General features: G+C 36.0%; 3 long non-coding RNA genes across 3 annotated transcripts; all 3 read right to left on the reverse strand.

Moving 5' to 3' along the window:
- Window positions 1-882: 882 nt before the first annotated feature.
- Window positions 883-2860, reverse strand: LOC121514038. The gene is made up of 4 exons (XR_005992250.1): window positions 2700-2860; window positions 2540-2605; window positions 2298-2431; window positions 883-1003 (listed from the first exon to the last, which is right to left on the reverse strand). It is a non-coding gene; the product is annotated as an uncharacterized LOC121514038 (long non-coding RNA).
- A 7874-nt stretch (window positions 2861-10734) lies between these two features.
- On the reverse strand, window positions 10735-12689 carry LOC121514025. Its single transcript, XR_005992246.1, has 4 exons — window positions 12529-12689; window positions 12369-12434; window positions 12127-12260; window positions 10735-10830 (listed from the first exon to the last, which is right to left on the reverse strand). It is a non-coding gene; the product is annotated as an uncharacterized LOC121514025 (long non-coding RNA).
- Window positions 12690-16563: 3874 nt separating this feature from the next.
- LOC121514028 lies at window positions 16564-18422 on the reverse strand. Its single transcript, XR_005992247.1, has 4 exons — window positions 18378-18422; window positions 18218-18283; window positions 17980-18109; window positions 16564-16684 (listed from the first exon to the last, which is right to left on the reverse strand). It is a non-coding gene; the product is annotated as an uncharacterized LOC121514028 (long non-coding RNA).
- Between the last annotated feature and the right edge of the window lie 7542 nt (window positions 18423-25964).

The following is a 25964-nucleotide window of genomic DNA, read 5'->3' on the forward strand; positions in this document are numbered from 1 at the left end:
TAAATAAAATAAATTATTATTTTAAAAAAGAAGAAATGTCTTCTCTGTAGATGCTGCAGTGCATCCTGGGATGAAGAGTCCATCAGTTTCTCATTGTCTGAAATTTCCCACCAAAACTACAAAACAGGCCTTTGCTGTGGCTGAGTGTTTCTCATAATTGCTCAGAGAATAAAGACACTCTGGTTTACAAATCATTACAACTAAGCTGAGATGTTAAAGTTTAAAAACTATAGTTTGTTAAATATTTCTTGATTCAAACACACTACTTTGATTGATTTTTTTTCCAAAACAAAATAGAGTAAATGGTAGTATTTAATAGGTATAGTTTATAAATAATGTTTTTATAAAGCACTTTCATCATAGAATTAAGACAATTAAAAATAAAACACTTGATGATAAGAAAGTTTTAAAATCTTAAAATGTATTAGAAAATACTAAAACTATTACAATCATGATTAATCACAGCATAGTGATGTGATTAACTTGATTAGTTTTTTTAATCTATTAACAGCACTATTATATAGATAGATAGATAGATAGATAGATAGATAGATAGATAGATAGATAGATAGATAGATAGATAGATAGATGGATAGATCCTGTGCACATAATCATATTCAATAAAAGCAAAATTATGCAAATGTTGCAGTTTTGCATGTGAGCCTGCATCCAGCAAGGTAAATGTATTTTACCTGAATATGAATGTGAGGTTTCATCTCTCTCTTATTGCACTTTATTATTTTTTACTTGTCTTTTTCAATTATTGGCATCATATATAACACCTCATCTTAACATGCACAACCACACAACATGGCAACTTTTTGCCTCAGTCAATGTGCAATAAGACTCCTTTGATCAAGAGATTAAAGTAGTGCACACAAGTCATATCAGAAAACTTTATTTCATGTTTATGCCATCAATCAGAGCACATAATGCATGTGGTTACATCTCTAGAATTTGTGTGGCAGCGGCAGCATCTCAGTGGACTGTCACACTTCTGCATCTGTGTGAAAGAAAAACGACACGAGTGAAGTGTTAATATCCAGCATGAATGACAATGAAACTCTAAAACTTCTGTTTCAGTTAATGTATAACACAGATGTTTAAAACAATCAGCCAAAGAAAAGTTCATACAACTGATACCAGGAACATCATCATCATCATCATCATCATCATCATCATTATTCTCTATTTTCAAATTCCAGATAGATATGTAGACTGTGGACAGGAGTTGCCATTTTCAGCATATTAAGTGATTTATTTTCCATCTGTAGAACATTTGTAATCCAAGATGTATTGACCAATCATATATCAGCTGGCTTTAGAGCAGAGCTTAACATTTCTACCTGCCAACTAGCCAAATGCAGGTAGAATTCAGCCGTGTGGCTACCAGAGTGACCTGAACTAGCCACTTTGGCTGGTGGAATTTCTCAGAGCCATTACATATTTCACTCTAACTGTGCATGTTTATCAACATCAGAGTTTAAGATTTAGATGCTTGTTTGAACAAACAAGGGTCACATTTTCACTAAAATAACCTCAAAATGATTCCTTGTCTTCAATCATTTGTGTGTTTTTATGCAGCAGAGATGGCTTTAACGCTGTGACACTCACACACACACAAGAACAACACCCACCCCTACCCACCAAACACACATGTGTATGTTGTTGCTAGTGTAGACTTAGGCTTCTATCTTTTAAAGATTTGGAATACTGGATGTTAAACAGAGACCTGAACTTTCTTCTTTTGCTTTAACCCTCTGAGCTCCAAGCTTTTCCTTTAACCATTGTGTCTCTTCTGGACTTCTTGTCTTAAAAAGCTTGTAAAACATCAACCCTGTGCTCACAATCAAACTCCAAACATCCTTTTTTTCCAGGACAGCCTGGGCTTCAAGAAGATGTATGCTGCAGTAATTTCACTTGATTTTACAAAAAGTTATGGATCCATAAAAACAACAGAAAAACTAACTGGAAATTAAGACTCCAAGATTTTGAAACATCAAACACAGTGAACATTAATGACACCATAACCTTGGCACAAACTTGTTCTCCCATCTCTTTGGGCATAAAGAATTATACATTCATCAATCTGTGACAAAAATCCACACATACACTGTTTGGCTCATAAATACAGATTTTCCCAAAACAAAATTGTGGCCAGTAGAAATTCTGAGTGGCTAATACCTTTGAAAAACCACTAGCCACAGCGGCTGGGGAGTAAAAGAGTGCAAGTCAAGCCCTGCTTTGGTGTGTACAAAGTAAGATGTAAAACAACACTCTGGTGTAACCAGACTTACAGAGGAATTCCCATCCATCCAGACAGACAGACAGACAGGGATCAGATGTCGCAGCATCTTGTGCAGATTCTGCCTTTAGAAGTATTCACACAGCAAGTGCCACAACTACGCTTCATCCTGTTAACCACTGGCATCTGTGTGAAAAAGGTTGACTGTTAATCTCCAGCATCAAATACTATGGAGAAATAAATCAACACATCCATTTACACTAAAATGTAAACTTCAATCTGTGCTCAACATACCTCCTCTGATTCAGCAGGAATCTCTTGATTTACAGGAATCAGATCATCACTGGCTGCAGGCCCTTGCTGGTAAATTCAATAAACAGGAAATAAGTCTCACCATTTCAACCAAACATGTACATGATAAGAACAGTGGAAATGTGTTTACAGAAGCTCTTACATCCACGGGGACAGCAGAACTCCTCTCAGAGCAAATGAGGACGATCATGACGGCCACTGCAACGCTGAACATCTTCATCTTTGAAGACAAGAAGTGGTGAAGTCAGTAAGAACAGAGCAACCTACAGTGACTATGTGTCTGATGGTTTGTTGTTCAGTGTTGTATTTATACTCATCCTGGTCAGCTTTACTTCATCACTTGCAGAACATCCCAGTAATGAACTTTCATCCCAACCCATGATGGAGTAACTCAGAGACGTGTTGATCCATAGAGGAATTTTCTGTTGCACAACAGAAAAACAAGAATTTATAAAGTAAAGAAATGAGCTGACCTTTGATTTAACCATTAAAACATGAAAACAGAATCAAAGTGAGGATTGTTAATGCAATAAACCTTTTGAGCTGATTTGTCTCAGTTTTGTGTCTTGTGATGTTGAAGAGAGCTGATGGTTGATTTTCTCAGGTGGAGATTAGAGGCTCAAAGCTACATTAGATATCAGCTTAGCACTGAGATCTATGTTAGATCATTTTTCACCTCTTTCCTGATTTTGAAACTTTAATTTTAGAAACTCAGAGATGTTTAATTTGACTGAAATTTGACCGGGTGGTTCATAACACAGTGGCCTATCAAACAACAAACCTAAATACAGATTTTTTCAAATCATTTTACAGGGACTTTAAATGACAAGAACAACCCCAAACAAAACATGATATCTAGGGTTGACAGCCTCAAGTTGATTGGTAGATTAATTGGTCGATGACCTCATGTTTGACCAAAATCCAATTGGTTGAACAATCGCACATGCTACTTTAAGTGGAAGAATCCATTTTTTGGAGGGGTGAGAAGGTAGACGTAATGTTTTTTAAATTTTTTTCAGTAATTTTATGTTACAAAACATATTTACAAAAAAAAAAAAAAAAACCTATGAATATAACTATTCAAATATAATTTATATGTGCCTTTAAGGGTAATTAATTACAGATTAATTACCCAGAAAGTCAAACACAACGTCACTAGGACCCTCCCACCTTAGAGGAGAGCAAAGCCCTTGAAACACGTTATACTCTGTTTCCAGTTAATTAACAACATGTCAAAAAAGTCAGCGATGTGGCAACATTTTGTTAAAAATGATGAATTTGGTCCGTCCCACGACCAATTGATTAATTGTTGATCAATGATGCGATTTTATTCGACCAAGTTTTTCTTTGGTTGACTACAGCGCTAATGATATCATTTTTCATTTGCAAATTCCATTGAAAAGGCAGATTGGACAGTCTTTTAGTTTCTAAGTCCATGCATTAATAAATAAAATCTAAGAAAAAGTAGCTACATGACATGACATAAATCAGTGTATTATGACCCTACAGTATACAAACACTGGCAGCAAATCTTCTCTATGATCTTGAATTGAAAGAAAGAAAGCTTAGTTTGATATGAAGGAGAGAGATCTGGCCATACTTAAAACAACTGCACTGTCAGCCTGTCCAAATTTTCCCTGTTTTCTTGTCCAGGTGTGCCTTTCATTAAATTTTCACAGCGTTTTCTCACAATATTCATAATTTTCACATCATGTGTGTTTAAGATTGTTGTATTATTACTAGTGCTGTCAAACAATGAAAATGTTTAATCAGAATAATCGCAGGGTTGCTGTGGATTTATTTAGATTAATCATGATTAAATATCAGTCATTTTTAATCTTTATTAATCGTGTTTCATTTTGCATAATCAAACAGACTCAAGAAAGAAGGGAATATATATGCCAGGGCTATTCAATTACAAAATCAGCTGGACCAAATTTTTGTTCCATCTTGTTTTTTGTACTCAAATTTCCCATCGAGAGGGCCAACGTGCTGTTTAGCGTCTCCCATATCAAGTTGGTTGGTCACTACCGGATCAACAGCCCGTTTGCGCATGCGGCAGCATGCTGGACGGTAACCCTACTTGGACAAACTGCCTGAAATGCGTTGCCAGGGACTTTTCAGGGATTTTGAGTCATTCTGTGCTCTAGATGGGTTAATTGCGTTAAAATTTTTAATGAGATTAATCATGATGGTGGATTAATCAGCATTAACTCGTTAATTTTGACAGACCTATGTCAGGCCTTCAGGCCCTCTCTCCAGTGTTGTTCTGAGTTTGTTGTCTGTTTGATTATGCAAGGACAAGAAAAACATGAGGAGAGTCAGTCTGTGTCGCCAACCTGGTACATCCTGGGAAATTTGAATGTGAAGCAACACAGATCCAAAAGACCAAAACATTCCTGTCCTGTCACTCAGTGTCAGAAAACAGTGACCTGATGGACACGTCTAAAACAGTTTTCCATTTGTATTCATTCTGTTTGAGCTTGAATTCTATAGGAGGTAAACATAACTGATGTTTAACCCTTATTCCAAAAAAGCTGGGGCACTGTGTAAAATGTAAATAAAAACAGAATGCAATGATTTTCAAATCACATAAACCCATATGTTTTTTAAAATAGTGACCTGTAGACTAAAATGGAGAGGGACCACCCAGCCTGTTATCAGTGCACAGTTCAAAAGTCTGTATCTCTGATGGTATGGGGTTGTATTAGTGGTTATGGCACAGACAGCTTACACATCTGAAAAAGGCACTATCAATGCTGAAGACTACTCCTGGAGTTTTAATGCAAGATTCTGGTTCTGTTAAAAAATCAATAATACTAATTATTATTACTCAGAACAGTGCATACTTTACAACAGACATTTAAATGGACATCTCAAATCCAGTATTTGGGATGTGTCATTAATAAAAGTAAGCAACAGACATACAAAGACCATTATATTCCACTACTTAACAACATGAAATCTGATATGAATAAATGCTCAAATCTTCCTTTAATCTGCACTGGAAGAATCAGTCTATTTACAGTCGTGTGATTTTCCAAATTTCTGTTTCTTTTTTATACAGTTCCTATGGCCCCACCAAAAATGTTCTTTAAAAAAGCATATTCCATTCTTTCAGAAGTCATCTGGAGAAAGAAAACTCCAAGAATAAAACTAAAGTTTTACATATATCAAAAGGTAAGGGAGGATTTAATCTTCCAGATTTAGAGTTGTATTAACTTGCCAATCGAGCATTCTACCTACACCATACTGGTGAAGACACCAAACATGAACAATGGATTCAGGTCGAAAATATTCAGGCCGGCTCTCAAAATCTGTTTTCTTACATGTTTTCTAAAACCGAAAAAAAACCTCTCTTTGTTTTATGGTTAGAAATTTCTCAGCAACATGGAGAAAAATGAAGAGTCTCTGAAAGGAAACTATAAGACTGCCAAAGCATACTTCATTGTGGAATAATCCTTGGATATCTCTTCAGAATAAAGAGTTGAACTGGTCTACATGGAGGGAGAGAGGTATAGAAACAGTTGAGGATTTAATGAATGGTAGCAGATTTATTTCCTGGATTGACTTTGAAAGCAGATATGGTCTGTCTAATGGGGGATTCTTCAGGTACATGAAGCTGAGGGTTTTTTTCCCCCAATGTTTTGACCTTTAATTTTTTTGGACAGCAGAGTGAAGTTATATTTAATTCTGAAACATGTCACAAACTGACAGGGAAAGTTTAAACAATCTTACAGAAATCTTATTTGGTTGACACTTTGCTGCGATCTAGAATCTGTTCATGGAACCAGGATTTAGAAAGGGAGGATATAAATTCCAAGTGGGAACAATGTTGGAATATGACAAATGATATTACCACTAATGAAAATGTACATTACAAATATATTGTACCAGAGATAAAATGCATAGGTATGATGAAAGTGTGAAATCACAGATTCTCTGGTTCTTGCCATCTGGGAATGTTGTACATCCCGGAATATTTGGTGGAAATAGAGAAGTGACTATCAGGGGCTCTGGGGATGAAGCTTGATTTCCATCCAAGGCTTTGTATTTTGCAAAATGTTTGAAACAATAGCGTGTGATCCCCACAAAGATGGATGTTTCTCTTTTCCTCATTGATATTAAAGAGACCTGTTTTAAAACATTGCAAATTGACAAATCCTCCTTCCCTTCATCACTGGAAAAATGAATTGTCATATTATTAAATATGGAAAAGCTCACAGCAATTGAAAAGAATAAAGTGACTTGTTTTTAAAACATATGAGAAAAGTAATACAAGTGCTGAGCTCATCAAAAGTTGTACATTTAACATCATGATTAGTCTGTCTCACTGGTATAGCATTCTGGGACTCCCTGTTGTTTGTGTACGAATTGTCTGTGCTGATGATGAAGTATTTATTCATTTATTTATTTTTTTTTTCAGTGGATGACATGGCGATGCCTGAAAAAAGGATCATCATATGAGTTGTTGAGGGAGACATGCATATATTTAATTTTCTGTATTATAGATATTAAAGTTATGATAAAATACATAAAAGAAAATATAATTTTAAAAAAAGAAAGAAGAATGTGTCTTCTCTGTAGATGCTGCAGTGGATCCTGGGATGATGAGTCCATCTGTTTTACGGCCCATTGTCTGAAATTTCCCTCCAAAACTACAAAACAGGCCTTTGCTGCGGCTAAGAAAGTTTTAAAATCTTAAAATGTATTAGAAAATACTCAAACTATTTCAATCATGATTAATCACAGCATAGTGATGTGATTAACCTGATTAGTTTTTTTAATCTATTAACAGCACTATTATATATATACATATGTTACGTCCCAGTCTAGGGGAACCTGGACATAACACAATGTGTGGCCCCACTCATCCCACTCCCAAGGAAGCCAGGTACAAATTAAGCAAAGTTAAGCAGCAGTTTAATTGAATTAATAAGAGTAACAAACAAATTAGCAAAAGTGGTTACTCCCTGCTGCCAAGAGCTTAAAGTTTAACACAAATATTCACAAATTTACAACAGTCACAAACGAAGTGAAGTCACCAAAGCTAAGACAGCTATTTCTAAGTCTAAATACTCAAATCTACAGTTCACAAAAAGCTAAGCTACAATATCACAGAGCCGCTGGCTTCTTTGGAAGTGGCTGGTGAAGGGGAGAGCAGACTGCAGCAGCTGACATTTAAAGGCTGGGGGGAGTGGTCAGATCCAATCAGCAGCAGCACCTTCCTCTTCAATGATCCAATCGGCTACAGCCACCTGCATCACCACCTAATTACTTAGACACACCCACACAGAGACACACTCACACACTCAACACTGCAGGGGAGGACTCACAGAGCTGCACATGTGCAGTAAAACAGAAACAATATGACCCAGGGTCATAACAACATAGTTACATCCTGTACACATGATGATATTCAATAAAACGTTAGCCTAATCGCATAATTGCCTAAGTCATTTTTTGGCCAAACTGTGATTTCTGCCTAAATTTACTCTCCTAACACTGCTGCATCATCCTGCCTTATTGCTTTTGTCCTTGGCCTATCAGAATACTTACTACAGTCCAAAATCACTATCTGCCTAAGTCATCTCTTAGACTTAGGCATTTTTGACGCTACATTCAAAGATGGCAGATCACATGAGAAAGAGGGCTCTGCTGACCACAAGTGAAGCATTATCCCTTCTCTTTGATTCATCTGGTAGACTATTTTATTTCTTCAACATTCTAGACAGTAAATGTACTTTCAGTCAGTCATTGGGGTTAGGAGCTGGGTGTTTAAATTTTAATCACATTTCTGCAACAAGGTATGATGAAGTAGTGTAGAAGCTAGCTATCACTAGCAAAATCTTACCAAGAATATTTGTGTCATTTCAAGTCAAAACAAATCTCTTTACACTTAAAATAAGACACATCACCTAAAAAAAGTAACCTTTTTTGGACATTTTTCACTTGTTTCAAGCAAATTGTCAAGTGAATATTTGCTTTTTATTTTAAGGGTCAAGAGATTTGTTTTGACTAGAAATGAGAGAAGTATTCTTGGTAAGATTTTGAGTTTTTGCAGTACACCTGTTCATTTAACATTGTGTTACTGCGTTAAAACACTCAGCAGAACTTTGTTTTCTTGTGCTTCAGGGTCAGGAATGAACTTGATACCAATTTAGAAAAGGACTTGAGAAGGATTTAGATTACAGTAGACCTGAGAAAGAAGAAAAATGACCCGGGCCGTCACTAGGATGGAAAGATGGGGGGCTTAGCCCCAAGGGTTGCAGGTTATGCTTGTCATATAGCGCATCCCAAATTTTTTTCTCCACAACTTAGAATACTTAATTAATGAATTATTAGTTGTTGATCATTTATCAGACCGATGATCCAGCTCACTCTCTTTCCCTTAAAAGACTGTCCTTTCAGCCTTCAGGAAGTCTTCCTTTTTTCTAATAACAGCCTGAGTGAGTTGGGATTATATGCAGGAGTGATTTCATGGAAAAGATGTAAAATATGTAGTTTCAAAACTCCTCTCTTTCTTCTTTCAGGCTGTGCATGCTCTCCAAATCAAACTTATTTAGTTTATTTCTGCCTGTCACTGATATTTCTCTGTGTCTGAGGACAGTCTACACCAGTGGTCCTCAGCCTTATTCTACCCAAGAGCCATATTGTCTTAAAATAATTTAGAGAGAGCCACATTCCAAAACCGGGGATGTAAGAAGATCCACAGATTAACTGACCCATGGTGGAAATAAAATGAAACTGTGAATTGTTGGATTATTCTGTAATTAAGTGAGATGCCATAGGTCACATAAAAATCTTTATAGTTTTAGAGAAAAGGATATGTTACTAATAATGAGCATATATATTTTTTTATTTATGCAAGTCCCACCTGGTCCAATGATGTGGTAAAATATTAGTTTGAGCTCTGAGATGCTTTTCAAAGAGCTGGGGAATTAAGGTTGGCTATTTGGGTATTAATCTCCACATTTACTTAAGTTCTGTAGCTCTGTTGAACTTAAAAGAGATGTTTTCTATTTTTTTTCCCCAACTTATTATTAATGCTTTTAGCTAAAGGAGGAGGGGTCTCATATTGATCTTTGCCCTGGGCCTCAAAATGACTAAAACTGGCCCTGCCTCACACCTGCAGCTCTCATAGACACATCGTTCCACTCTGCCTCATTCAGTAGCTTTGGTTCCCTGTTTCTGCTCTTTTGATAGTTTTTATTATCAGCAGTACACTAAAGATCAAGTAAAACACTCATGTTTGGACAAGTTTCACTAGATATGACATTATCTCAACATGTGATCTGTGTGTATGAGGGTCACTGACGACGTGTATCACAATGATCAGTTGCGATACTTGGGAGAGCATGTATGGGAGAGCATGGGCAGGGAGTGACTGAAAAAATTTGTTAAAACAAGGGCATTAAAGCTTCAGTTTGAACACAAGACAGCACACCTCAATGACTGAGCTTACTGAAGACACACACCACCAGCAGACTTCCTCTGCTCTCTTACGTATAGTCCTCTGTTGCACGCACCCAACGATAATAATACACAGATTAAAAAGAAATAAAGGTTTCATGTAGACTTGGCACTAAGCCACATGTGACTGGAGAGCCATGGGGTTATGTTTAGGAAAGTAAAACAACTTTGGTTATGTTATGTTTGTATTTATATATAAGAGAAAAATTGCCTAAGTCATTGGCATATTCTGCCCAAGTCACTTTTATTTGTTATGAAATCAATGTTGTCTTTTTCTTTTTGCAAACTTGTTCACACATCTTGTTGAAATTACAGTTAAAATATCAGTTGAAAATACCAACGCACTTGGTAAAAATTGTGTTTTTTCTTGTTTTCTGAAAATGTTCAAATATGACTTATGCATTTATGCTATTAGGCTAATGAAAAGCAAAACTATGCAAATGTTGCAGTTTTGCATGTGAGCCTGCATCCAGCAAGGTAAATGTATTTTACCTGAATATGAATGTGAGGTTTCATCACTCTCTTATTGCACTTTACTATTTTTATTTGTCTTTTCTAATTATTGGCATCATATATAACACCCCATCTTAACATGCACAACCACACAACATGGCAACTTTTTGCCTCAGTCAATGTGCAGTAAGACTCCTTTGATCAAGAGATTAAAGCAGTGCACACAAGTCATATCAGAAAACTTTATTTCATGTTTATGCCATCAATCAGAGCACATAATGCATGTGGTTACATCTCTAGAATTTGTGGCAGCGGCAGCATCTCAGTGGACTGTCACACTTCTGCATCTGTGTGAAAGAAAAAGCGACAGTGAAGTGTTAATATCCAGCATGAATGACAATGAAACTCTAAAACTTCTGTTTCAGTTAATGTATAACACAGATGTTTAAAACAATCAGCCAAAGAAAAGTTCATACAACTGATACCAGGAACATCATCATCATCATCATCATCATCATCATCATTATTCTCTATTTTCAAATTCCAGATAGATATGTAGACTGTGGACAGGAGTTGCCATTTTCAGCATATTAAGTGATTTATTTTCCATCTGTAGGACATTTGTAATCCAAGATGTATTGACCAATCATATATCAGCTGGCTTTAGAGCAGAGCTTAACATTTCTACCTGCCAACTAGCCAAATGCAGGTAGAATTCAGCCGTGTGGCTACCAGAGTGACCTGAACTAGCCACTTTGGCTGGTGGAATTTCTCAGAGCCATTACATATTTCACTCTAACTGTGCATGTTTATCAACATCAGAGTTTAAGATTTAGATGCTTGTTTGAACAAACAAGGGTCACATTTTCACTAAAATAACCTCAAAATGACTCAGTGTCTTCAATCATTTGTGTGTTTTTATGCAGCAGAGATGGCTTTAACGTTGTACGACACTCACACACACACAAGAACAACACCCACCCCTACCCACCAAACACACATGTGTATGCTGTTGCTAGTGTAGACTTAGGCTTCTATCTGTTAAAGATTTGGAATACTGGATGTTAAACAGAGACCTGAACTTTCTTCTTTTGCTTTAACCCTCTGAGCTCCAAGCTTTTCCTTTAACCATTGTGTCTCTTCTGGACTTCTTGTCTTAAAAAGCTTGTAAAACATCAACCCTGTGCTCACAGTCAAACTCCAAACATCCTTTTTTTCCAGGACAGCCTGGGCTTCAAGAAGATGTATGCTGCAGTAATTTCACTTGATTTTACAAAAAGTTATGGATCCATAAAAACAACAGAAAAACTAACTGGAAATTAAGACTCCAAGATTTTGAAGCATCAAACACAGTGAACATTAATGACACCATAACCTTGGCACAAACTTGTTCTCCCATCTCTTTGGGCATAAAGAATTATACATTCATCAATCTGTGACAAAAAAAGCAGACATACACTGTTTGGCTCATAAATACAAATTGTCCCCCCCAAAAAATTGTGGCCAGTAGAAATTCTGAGTGGCTAGTACCTTTGAAAAACCACTAGCCACAGCGGCTGGGGAGTAAAAGAGTGCAAGTCAAGCCCTGCTTTGGTGTGTACAAAGTAAGATGTAAAACAACACTCTGGTGTAACCAGACTTACAGAGGAATTCCCATCCATCCAGACAGACAGACAGACAGGGATCAGATGTCGCAGCATCTTGTGCAGATTCTGCCTTTAGAAGTATTCACACAGCAAGTGCCACAACTACGCTTCATCCTGTTAACCACTGGCATCTGTGTGAAAAAGGTTGACTGTTAATCTCCAGCATCAAATACTATGGAGAAATAAATCAACACATCCATTTACACTAAAATGTAAACTTCAATCTGTGCTCAACATACCTCCTCTGATTCAGCAGGAATCTCTTGATTTACAGGAATCAGATCATCACTGGCTGCAGGCCCTTGCTGGTAAATTCAATAAACAGGAAATAAGTCTCACCATTTCAACCAAACATGTACATGATAAGAACAGTGGAAATGTGTTTACAGAAGCTCTTACATCCACGGGGACAGCAGAACTCCTCTCAGAGCAAATGAGGACGATCATGACGGCCACTGCAACGCTGAACATCTTCATCTTTGAAGACAAGAAGTGGTGAAGTCAGTAAGAACAGAGCAACCTACAGTGACTATGTGTCTGATGGTTTGTTGTTCAGTGTTGTATTTATACTCATCCTGGTCAGCTTTACTTCATCACTTGCAGAATATCCAATTAATGAACTTTCATCCAAACCCATTATGTAGTAACTCAGAGGCGTGTAGATCCATAGAGGAATTTTCTGTTGCACAACAGAAAAAAGAATTGATAAAGGTAATAAATGAGCTGACCTTTGATTTAACCATTAAAACATGAAAACAGAATCAAGGTGAGGAATGTTAATGCAATAAACCTCCTGAGCTGATTTGTCTCAGTTTTGTGTCTTGTGATGTTGAAGAGAGCTGATGGTTGATTTTCTCAGGTGGAGATTAGAGGCTCAAAGCTACATTAGATATCAGCTTAGCACTGAGATCTATGTTAGATCATTTTTCACCACTTTCCTGATTTTGAAACTTAAATTTTAGAAACTCAGAGATGTTTAATTTGACTGAAATTTGACCTGGTGGTTCATAACACAGTGGCCTGTCAAACAACAAACCTAAATACAGATCTTTTTAAATCATTCTACAGGGACATTAAATGACAAAAACAACCCCAGAACAAAACATGATATCATTTTTCATTTGCAAATTCCATTGAAAAGGAAGATTGGACAATCTTTAAGTTTCTAAGTCAGTCTGTCCAAATTTTCCCTGTTTTTTTGTCCAGGTGTGCCTTTCATTAAATTTTCACAGCGTTTTCTCACAATGTTCATAATTTTCACATCATGTGTGTTTAAGATTGTTGTATTATTACCTGTCAGGCCTTCAGGCCCTCTCTCCAGTGTTGTCCTGAGTTTGTTGTCTGTTTGATTATGCAAGGACAAGAAAAACATGAGGAGAGTCAGTCTGTGTCGCCAACCTGGTACATCCTGGGAAATTTGAATGTGAAGCAACACAGATCCAAAAGACCAAAACATTCCTGTCCTGTCACTCAGTGTCAGAAAACAGTGACCTGATGGACACGTCTAAAACAGCTTTCCATTTTAATTCATTCTGTTTGAGCTTGAATTCTATAGAAGGTAAACATAATTGATGTACAACCCAAATTCCAAAAAAGTTGGGGCACTGTGTAAAATGTAAATAAAAACAGAATGCAATGATTTTCAAATCACATAAACCCATATGTTTTCACAATAGTGACCTGTGGACTAAAAAGGAGAGGGACCACCCAGCCTGTTATCAGTGCACAGTTCAAAAGTCTGTATCTCTGATGGTATGGGGTTGCATTAGTGGTTATGGCACAGACAGCTAACACATCTGAAAACAGCACTATCAATGCTGAAGACTACTCCTGGAGTTTTAATGCAAGATTTTGGTTCTGTTAAAAAAATCAATAATACTAATTATTATTACTAAAAACAGTGCATACTTTACAACAGACATTTAAATGGACATCTCAATTTAAGTATTTGGGATGTGTCATTAATAATAAGCAACAGATATACAAAGACAATTATATTCAACTACTTAACAACATGAAATGTGATATGAATAAATGCTCAAATCTTCCTTTAACCTTCACTGGAAGAATCAGTCTATTTACAGTTGTGTGGTTTTCCAAATTTCTGTTTCTTTTTTATACAGTTCCTATGGCCCCACCAAAAATGTTCTTTAAAAAAGCATATTCCATTCTTTCAGAGGTCATCTGGAGAAAGAAAACTCCAAGAATAAAAGTAAAGTTTTACCAAAAGGTAAGGGAGGATTTAATCTTCCAGATTTAGAGTTGTATTAACTTGCCAATCGAGCATTCTACCTACACCATACTGGTGAAGACACCAAAGAAGAACAATGGATTCAGGTCAAAAATATTCAGGCCGGCTCTCAAAATCTGTTTTCTTACATGTTTTCTCAAATTGAAAAAATACCTCTCTTTGTTTTATGGTTAGAAATTTCTCAGCAATGTGGAGAAAAATGAAGAGTCTCTGAAAGAAAACTATAAGACTGCCAAAGCATACTTCATTGTGGAATAATCCTTGGATATCTCTTCAGAATAAAGAGTTGAACTGGTCTACATGGAGGAGAGAGGTATAGAAACAGTTGAGGATTTAATGAATGGTAGCAGATTTATTTCCTGGATTGACTTTGAAAGCAGATATGGTCTGTCTAATGGGGGATTCTTCAGGTACATGAAGCTGAGGGTTTTTTTCCCCAATGTTTTGACCTCGAATTTTTTTGGACAGCAGAGTGAAGTTATATTTGATTCTGAAACATGTCACAAACTGACAGGGAAAGTTTAAACAATCTTACAGAAATCTTATTTGGTTGACACTTTGCTGCGATCTAGAATCTGTTCATGGAACCAGGATTTAGAAAGGAGGATATAAATTCCAAGTGGGAACAATGTTGGAATATGACAAATGATATTACCACTAATGAAAATGTACATTACAAATATATTGTACCAGAGATAAAATGCATAGGTATGATGAAAGTGTGAAATCACAGATTCTCTGGTTCTTGCCATCTGGGAATGTTGTACATCCCGGAATATTTGGTGGAAATAGAGAAGTGGCTATCAGGGGCTCTGGGGATGAAGCTTAATTTCCATCCATTGCTTTGTATTTTGCAAAATGTTTGGAACAATAGCGTGTGATCCCCACAAAGATGGATCTTTCTCTTTTCCTCATTGATATTAAAGAGACCTGTTTTAAAACATTGCAAATTGACAAATCCTCCTTTCCTTCATCACTGGAAAAATGAATTGTCATATTATTAAATATGGAAAAGCTCACAGCAATTGAAAAGAATAAAGTGACTTGTTTTTAAAACATAGGAGAAAAGTAATACAAGTGCTGAGCTCATCAAAAGTTATACATTTAACATCATAATTAGTCTGTCTCACTGGTATAGCATTCTGGGACTCCCTGTTGTTTGTGTACAAATTGTCTGTGCTGACAATGAAGTATTTATTCATTTATTTTATTTTTTTTTTCAGTTGATGACATGGCGATGCCTGAAAAAAGGATCATCATATGAGTTGTTGAGGGAGACATGCATATATTTAATTTTCTGTATTATAGATATTAAAGTTATGATAAAATAAATAAAATAAATTATTATTTTAAAAAAAGAAAGAAGAATGTGTCTTCTCTGTAGATGCTGCAGTGCATCCTGGGATGAAGAGTCCATCAGTTTTACGGCCCATTGTCTGAAATTTCCCTCCAAAACTACAAAACAGGCCTTTGCTGTGGCTGAGTGTTTTCTCATAATTGCTCAGAGAATAAAGACACTCTGGTTTACAAATCATTACAACTAAGCTGAGATGTTAAAGTTTAAAAACTATAGTTTGTTAAATATTTCTTGATTCAAACACACTACTTTGATTGATTTTTTTTCCAAAACAAAATAGAGTAAATGGTAGTATTTAATAGGTATAGTTTATAAATAATGTTTTTATAAAGCACTTTCATCATAGAATTAAGACAATTAAAAATAAAACACTTGATGATAAGAAAGTTTTAAAATCTTAAAATGTATTAGAAAATACTAAAACTATTACAATCATGATTAATCACAGCATAGTGATGTGATTAACTTGATTAGTTTTTTTAATCTATTAACAGCACTATTATATATATATATATATATACATATATATACATAGTTACATCCTGTACACATAATCATATTTAATAAAAAGCAAAATTATGCAAATGTTGCAGTTTTGCATGTGAGCCTGCATCCAGCAAGGTAAATGTATTTTACCTGAATATGAATGTGAGGTTTCATCTCTCTCTTATTGAACTTTATCATTTTTTACTTGTCTTTTTCAATTATTGGCATCATATATAACACCTCATCTTAACATGCACAACCACACAACATGGCAACTTTTTGCCTCAGTCAATGTGCAATAAGACTCCTTTGATCAAGAGATTAAAGCAGTGCACACAAGTCATATCAGAAAACTTTATTTCATGTTTATGCCATCAATCAGAGCACATAATGCATGTGGTTACATCTCTAGAATTTGTGTGGCAGCGGCAGCATCTCAGTGGACTGTCACACTTCTGCATCTGTGTGAAAGAAAAACGACACGAGTGAAGTGTTAATATCCAGCATGAATGACAATGAAACTCTAAAACTTCTGTTTCAGTTAATGTATAACACAGATGTTTAAAACAATCAGCCAAAGAAAAGTTCATACAACTGATACCAGGAACATCATCATCATCATCATCATCATCATCATCATTATTCTCTATTTTCAAATTTCAGATAGATATGTAGACTGTGGACAGGAGTTGCCATTTTCAGCATATTAAGTGATTTATTTTCCATCTGTAGAACATTTGTAATCCAAGATGTATTGACCAATCATATATCAGCTGGCTTTAGAGCAGAGCTTAACATTTCTACCTGCCAACTAGCCAAATGCAGGTAGAATTCAGCCGTGGCTACCAGAGTGACCTGAACTAGCCACTTTGGCTGGTGGAATTTCTCAGAGCCATTACATATTTCACTCTAACTGTGCATGTTTATCAACATCAGAGTTTAAGATTTAGATGCTTGTTTGAACAAACAAGGGTCACATTTTCACTAAAATAACCTCAAAATGATTCCTTGTCTTCAATCATTTGTGTGTTTTTATGCAGCAGAGATGGCTTTAACGCTGTACGACACTCACACACACACAAGAACAACACCCACCCCTACCCACCAAACACACATGTGTATGTTGTTGCTAGTGTAGACTTAGGCTTCTATCTTTTAAAGATTTGGAATACTGGATGTTAAACAGAGACCTGAACTTTCTTCTTTTGCTTTAACCCTCTGAGCTCCAAGCTTTTCCTTTAACCATTGTGTCTCTTCTGGACTTCTTGTCTTAAAAAGCTTGTAAAACATCAACCCTGTGCTCACAATCAAACTCCAAACATCCTTTTTTTCCAGGACAGCCTGGGCTTCAAGAAGATGTATGCTGCAGTAATTTCACTTGATTTTACAAAAAGTTATGGATCCATAAAAACAACAGAAAAACTAACTGGAAATTAAGACTCCAAGATTTTGAAACATCAAACACAGTGAACATTAATGACACCATAACCTTGGCACAAACTTGTTCTCCCATCTCTTTGGGCATAAAGAATTATACATTCATCAATCTGTGACAAAAATCCACACATACACTGTTTGGCTCATAAATACAGATTTTCCCAAAAACAAAATTGTGGCCAGTAGAAATTCTGAGTGGCTAATACCTTTGAAAAACCACTAGCCACAGCGGCTGGGGAGTAAAAGAGTGCAAGTCAAGCCCTGCTTTGGTGTGTACAAAGTAAGATGTAAAACAACACTCTGGTGTAACCAGACTTACAGAGGAATTCCCATCCATCCAGACAGACAGACAGGGATCAGATGTCGCAGCATCTTGTGCAGATTCTGCCTTTAGAAGTATTCACACAGCAAGTGCCACAACTACGCTTCATCCTGTTAACCACTGGCATCTGTGTGAAAAAGGTTGACTGTTAATCTCCAGCATCAAATACTATGGAGAAATAAATCAACACATCCATTTACACTAAAATGTAAACTTCAATCTGTGCTCAACATACCTCCTCTGATTCAGCAGGAATCTCTTGATTTACAGGAATCAGATCATCACTGGCTGCAGGCCCTTGCTGGTAAATTCAATAAACAGGAAATAAGTCTCACCATTTCAACCAAACATGTACATGATAAGAACAGTGGAAATGTGTTTACAGAAGCTCTTACATCCACGGGGACAGCAGAACTCCTCTCAGAGCAAATGAGGGGATCATGACGGCCACTGCAACGCTGAACATCTTCATCTTTGAAGACAAGAAGTGGTGAAGTCAGTAAGAACAGAGCAACCTACAGTGACTATGTGTCTGATGGTTTGTTGTTCAGTGTTGTATTTATACTCATCCTGGTCAGCTTTACTTCATCACTTGCAGAACATCCCAGTAATGAACTTTCATCCCAACCCATGATGGAGTAACTCAGAGACGTGTTGATCCATAGAGGAATTTTCTGTTGCACAACAGAAAAAAGAATTGATAAAGGTAATAAATGAGCTGACCTTTGATTTAACCATTAAAACATGAAAACAGAATCAAGGTGAGGATTGTTAATGCAATAAACCTCCTGAGCTGATTTGTCTCAGTTTTGTGTCTTGTGATGTTGAAGAGAGCTGATGGTTGATTTTCTCAGGTGGAGATTAGAGGCTCAAAGCTACATTAGATATCAGCTTAGCACTGAGATCTATGTTAGATCATTTTCACCACTTTCCTGATTTTGAAACTTAAATTTTAGAAACTCAGAGATGTTTAATTTGACTGAAATTTGACCTGGTGGTTCATAACACAGTGGCCTGTCAAACAACAAACCTTAATACAGATTTATAAAAATCATTTCACAGGGACGTTAAATGACAAAAACAACCCCAAAACAAACACGATATCATTTTTCATTTGTAAATTCCATTGAAAAGGAAGATTGGACAATCTTTTAGTTTCTAAGTCCATGCATTAATAAATAAAATCTAAGAAAAAGTAGCTACATAACATGACATAAATCAGTGTATTATGACCCTACAGTATACAAACACTGGCAGCAAATCTTCTCTATGATCTTGAATTGAAAGAAAGAAAGAAAGCTTAGTTTGATATGAAGGAGAGAGATCTGGCCATACTTAAAACAGCTGCACTGTCAGCCTGTCCAAATTTTCCCTGTTTTTTTGTCCAGGTGTGCCTTTCATTAAATTTTCACAGCGTTTTCTCACAATATTCATAATTTTCACATCATGTGTGTCTAAGATTGTTGTATTATTACCTGTCAGGCCTTCAGGCCCTCTCTCCAGTGCTGTCCTATGTTTGTTCTCTGATTATGCAAGGACAAGAAAAACATGAGGAGAGTCAGTCTGTGTCGCCAACCTGGTACATCCTGGGAAATTTGAATGTGAAGCAACACAGATCCAAAAGACCAAAACATTCCTGTCCTGTCACTCAGTGTCAGAAAACAGTGACCTGATGGACACGTCTAAAACAGCTTTCCATTTTTATTCATCATTCTGTTTGAGCTTGAATTCTATAGAAGGTAAACATAATTGATGTGCAACCCAAATTCCAAAAAAGTTGGGGCACTGTGTAAAATGTAAATAAAAACAGAATGCAATGATTTTCAAATCACATAAACCCATATGTTTTCACAATAGTGACCTGTGGACTTAAAAGGAGAGGGACCACCCAGCCTGTTATCAGTGCACAGTTCAAAAGTCTGTATCTCTGATGGTATGGGGTTGCATTAGTGGTTATGGCACAGACAGCTAACACATCTGAAAACAGCACTATCAATGCTGAAGACTACTCCTGGAGTTTTAATGCAAGATTCTGGTTAAAAAAAATCAATGATAATAATAATTATCAATATAAATGAATAAAATTATTAATGAAAAAAAAACATGGGGTAGCACCTTAGAAACAGTGAGCAACAACTAAAAGTAGAAAAATAATGATCAATATCATTCTTATATGATAAATTTTGGTTTTAAATAAACAGGAGGTGTGAATTCAAGCTTGACCCTCTCAACCAGCAAAATATTACAGTGTGTATGCACAATAATCACAGACAACTTCTCTTTATGAGAATTTAAACCAACAACACACAAGCAGAGACATCGAGACAACAAATGCAGTATTCAACAAATGCAAAACAAGCACTTCCGACAGCTTTACTGCCCAGATCAAAGCCTCTTTCTTGTGATCACTTGTGATAAGAGTCTGATATCCAACTAAATTTAGATCCAGAAATGAGCAGAGGTCAGTCCATTCATGTTTCTTCCACCATTCCAGCAAGTTAAAAGTCTTGTGGCATAAAGATTCAGCTTCGGGATGAGAGCAGGGCTGTCATCCTTATGAGGCAGGAAGAGTTGTGTGTCCGTCGGATAATGGTGGGCTTTTTGCAGCACTCATGTTTAGATGGCATATCAGTGAAGTAAAGAAAACTTTTTATACTCAACCGGCCGACTGTGCCAAACTTTTAGGTAAAACTGGGGGTCATGAAGCCACAGTGAAAGGCAGCTGGTCTGCTATAGGTGATTGAATGGCGATGGAAAGAGAGGAGAGCTTATCAGAGCTTTTTTTTACCTGTAGACCTCTTAGCATAGTCTCTTCAGGTTGCCTTCGATCAGAAAGAAGAATTTGTCCTCTGGCAGAGAGAATTAGCCAAAAAATTATAAGATTACAGGAGTCACTATTGGAAAAGAACAATACAAATTAAATGTATTTGCTGATGATCTTGTTATCTATATGATTAATTTTGAAAATTCCATACAGCCTTTGCTTGTAATATTTACAGAATACTCAGTGGTCTCAGGATATAAGATTAATTTAGGAAAAAAAGAAATAATTGCAGTAGGAAGATCCAAAAACAGAGCATACTCTACAACAGACATTTAAATGGATGACTAAAATTAAGTATTTAGGTTGTGTCATTGATAACAATAAGGAACAGATATACAAAGACAATTATATTCCACTACTTAACAACATGAAATGTGATATGAATAAATGCTCAAATCTTCCTTTAACCTTCACTGGAAGAATCAATCGATTTACAATCATGTGGCTTCCCAAATTTCTGTTTTCCATATTTCCTCTGGCCCCACCAAAAATGTTCTTTAAAAAAGCATATTCCATTCTTTCAGAATTCATCTGGAGAAAGAAAACTCCAAGAATAAAAGTAAAGTTTTACCAAAAGGTAAGGGAGGATTTAATCTTCCAGATTTAGAGTTGTATTAACTTGCCAATCGAGCATTCTACCTACACCATACTGGTGAAGACACCGAAGAAGAACAATGGATTCAGGTCAAAAATATTCAGGCCGGCTCTCAAAATCTGTTTTCTTACATGTTTTCTAAAACTGAAAAAATACCTCTCTTTGTTTTATGATTAGAAATTTCTCAGCAATGTGGAGAAAAATGAAGAGTCTCTGAAAGGAAACTATAAGACTGCCAAAGCATACTTCATTGTGGAATAATCCTTGGATATCTCTTCAGAATAAAGAGCTGAACTGGTCTACATGGAGGGAGAGAGGTATAGAAACAGTTGAGGATTTAATGAATGGTAGCAGATTTATTTCCTGGATTGACTTTGAAAGCAGATATGGTCTGTCTAATGGGGAATTCTTCAGGTACATGAAGCTGAGGGTTTTTTGTTTGATTGTTTTTTTCAAAGTTTTGACCTTGAATCTTTTGGACAGCAGAGTGAAGTTATATTTAATTCTGAAACATGTCACAAACTGACAGGGAAAGTTTAAACAATCTTACAGAAATCTTATTTGGTTGACACTTTGCTGCGATCTAGAATCTGTTCATGGAACCAGGATTTAGAAAGGGAGGATATAAATTCCAAGTGGGAACAATGTTGGAATATGACAAATGATATTACCACTAATGAAAATGTACATTACAAATATATTGTACCAGAGATAAAATGCATAGGTATGATGAAAGTGTGAAATCACAGATTCTCTGGTTCTTGCCATCTGGGAATGTTGTACATCCCGGAATATTTGGTGGAAATAGAGAAGTGGCTATCAGGGGCTCTGGAGATGAAGCTTAATTTCCATCCATTGCTTTGTATTTTGCAAAATGTTTGGAACAATAGCGTGTGATCCCCACAAAGTTGGAGCTTTCTCTTTTCCTCATTGATATTAAAGAGACCTGTTTTAAAACATTGCAAATTGACAAATCCTCCTTCCCTTCATCATGGAAAAATGAACTGTCATATTATTTAAATATGGAAAAGCTCACAGCAATTGAAAAGAATAAAGTGACTAATTTTTAAAACACATGGAGAAAAGTAATACAAGTGCTGAGCTCATATAAAATTGAACATTTAACATCATGATTAGTCTGTCTCACTGGTATAGCATTCTGGGACTCCCTGTTGTTTGTGTACAAATTGTCTGTGCTGATGATGAAGTATTTATTTATTTATTCATTTTTTCAGTTGAAATAGCGATGCCTGAAAAAAAGGATCATCATATGAGTTGTTGAGGGAGACATGCATATATTTAATTTTCTGTATCATAGATATTACAGTTATGATAAAATACATAAAATAAAATATTTTCTAAAAAAGAATGAATAAAATGTCTTCTCTGTAGATGCAGTGGATCCTGGGATGATGAGTCCAACAGTTTTACGGCCCATTGTCTGAAATTTCCCTCCAAAACTACAAAACAGGCCTTTGCTGTGGCTGAGTGTTTTCTCATATGGCTGGACAACATAAAGAGATTTTAGAGCAACATATCCTCCCATCCAGACATCTCTTTTAGGTAGGGCCTTGCATATTCAGCAAGACAATGGTAAACCAAATACCACGTCCATCACAACAGCATGGCTTTGCAGGACAGGAGTCTGGGAGCTGAACTGGCCTGCCTGCAGTCCAGATCTTTCACCAACAGAAAACAATTGGTGTATCATAAAACAATAAAAAATATTACAAAAAATTAAAAAAAAAATGACCAAGGACAACATTCCTATCACAAAGGTCCAGAAACTGGTCTCCTCACTTCTCAGAAATTTACAGACTGTTATTAAAATAAGAGGTGATTCTGTGCAATAAAACATGGTCCTGTCCCTACTTTTTTGAGGTCTCCTGATGCAATCGGATTTGAATGATATAATATTTTTCATGAAATATAAAATGTGTCAGTTTCTACATCTGATGTGTGTTAAACTCCATTGTGAGAAAATATGCCTTTGCAAGATCTGCAAATCATTGCATTCTGTTTTAACTTACAATCACAGTGTCCCAACTTTCTTGGAATTTGGGTTGTACATCAACAGTGTTTAACTTTTATAGAATCACATACCACCATGCTACCTATTATTTTGGAAATGTAGGTTTGTAAGGAAGTCGACACACACCTTTATCATCTGTGGTTTAAATGGTTAATATTTATTTATCCAAAAAATGATTTTTTGTAAATGATTAATCAGTGCATATATATATATATATATATATATATATATATATATATATATATATACACAGTGCTTAACAAATTTATTAGACCACCCTAATCCTAATCAAAATAAGGTTTATGCCACAGTTACAGCATTGGTAATTACCAAAATCATTTTTTATTTTTCTGCAATGGTTAATACACCAATATGCAGAAGCTCTTTAACCCAAATGATATTTTTAATGCTAAAATATAATTATTATTGTTTTCCATCAATTTTCAAATGTACTGATTTACAAAAAGACTGAAAAAATACTAAAGCACATTAATATTTCTTAATTAACATGTGAAATTATAGTTATTTACTTGCATTTCTGAAGAGAAAAATTAGTTTTGGTGGTTGAATGTTATGCTTGATTAATTTCCGACTCCTCAGAGAAGCCCAGTGAGCCACTCAAATTTGGGTGAATTCAGTTTGAAATCCCTCATTCCTGTTTAAAGTGGTAAAACGTGGAGAGCTCACTGAAAATGAAAGAGTCCGCATTAAAGCACTTCATGATGCTGGATGGTCTCTGGGACAAACATGACAGGTGGTCAAATAAATTTGTTTTTTATTATTTTTTTCTTGTCTTTTTTTAAATTTTGGAATCACATAACACTCCATCTAATCATGCACAACTACACAACATGGCACTCTAAAAATTTTCGCCTCAGTCAATGTGCAATAAGACTCCTTTGAACAAGAGATTAAAGCAGTGCACACAAGTCATATCAGAAAACTTCATTTTATGTTTATGCCATCAATCAAAGCATATAATGCATGTGGTTGGAACTCTAGAATTTGTGTGGCAGCGGCAGCATCTCAGTGGACTGTCACACTTCTGATGTTGGCATCTGTGTGAAAGAAAAACGACACGACTGAAGTCTTAATATCCAGCACTAATTAGGTGATTAAGTGATTTATTTTCCATCTGTAGAACATTTGTAATCCAAGATGTATTGACCAATCATATATCAGCTGGCTTTAGAGCAGAGCTTGACATTTCTACCTGCCAACTAGCCAAATGCAGGTAGAATTCAGCCGTGCGGGTACCAGAGTGCCCTGTACTAGCCACTTTGGCTGGTGGAATTTCTCAGAGCCACTGCATATTTCACTAACTGTGCATTTGATCTATTTCTAGGATATTTTGGTGAAAATGACCTCAAAATTACTCAGCGTCTTCAATCATTTGTGTGTTTTTAATGCAGCAGAGATGGCTTTAACACTGCAAACATAACAACAACACCCCTACCCACCAAACACGCATGGATATGGGTTGCTAGTGTAGACTTAGGCTTCTATCTGTTAAAGTTTTGGAATACTGGATGTTAAACAGAGACCTGAACTTTCTTCTTTTACTTTAACCCTCTGAGCTCTTAGCTTTTCCATTAACCATTGTGTCTCTTCTGGACCATTTGTCTTAAAAAGCTTGTAAAACATCAACGCTGTGGTCACAATCAAACTCTAAGCATCCTTTTTCCAGGACAACCTGGGCTTTATGCTGCAGTAATGTCATTTAAATTAAAAAAAAAAAAAAGGTCCATAAAGACAACAGAAAGAAAAACTAACCAGAAATTGAAACTCCAAGATTTTTATGCATCAAACAGTAAATATCAATGACTCCAAAAATTTGGCACAAACTTATTCTCCCATTTCTTTGGGCATAAAGAATTATACATTAACGAATCTATGACAAGACGTCTTCAAAATATTCATATTTTAACATTTGGAGTCATTATTTAAAGCAGTTCCTGTCTGCAGTGACTATGAGGGACACGTCATGGCCTCTTTGTGTCTTTTTCCTCTATTATGTGTCATTCAGTCTCTCTTCTCCAGTTTATAAGTCTTTGCACATGTGCTGTGTAGCAAAGCATGATGTGACGATGGAACAGTCTGCCATTGGTTGTCACAGCCCAGGCACAATGCATTCTGGGATACAAACAGACGATATGGTGGTGGGCTAACTGACCAGCTGCCGGAATGATCGAGAAATTGATTATAGATGGATTAAAAGACGTTCAATATCAGAGTTACTGGTGTGGTTTTCATCTTTTAAAACCTCTGAAAGTCACCTAAGTGTCAGGCTTTTAAGAAAACATTCTGTAAGAGCTAAGAAGACGTGGATAGCATCATTAGAACAGTTCAACCAAGAGCTTCTGGAAGAAGAAACTGTCTACGGTTTATGCTTCAAAAGTTTTCAAAATTTGAATAATGTGTCTCTTCCAGATAAAGTGAAAGTGTTCCTTTTCTATGATCTGATTTTTTTCCAGTAATGTTTAAAGAGAGTGTTAAAAAAGATATTAAAACTTTCCTTAATGTGAACCTTG

The sequence above is a fragment of the Cheilinus undulatus genome, linkage group 8, assembly GCF_018320785.1.
Source record: "Cheilinus undulatus linkage group 8, ASM1832078v1, whole genome shotgun sequence".
Lineage (NCBI taxonomy): Eukaryota > Metazoa > Chordata > Actinopteri > Labriformes > Labridae > Cheilinus > Cheilinus undulatus.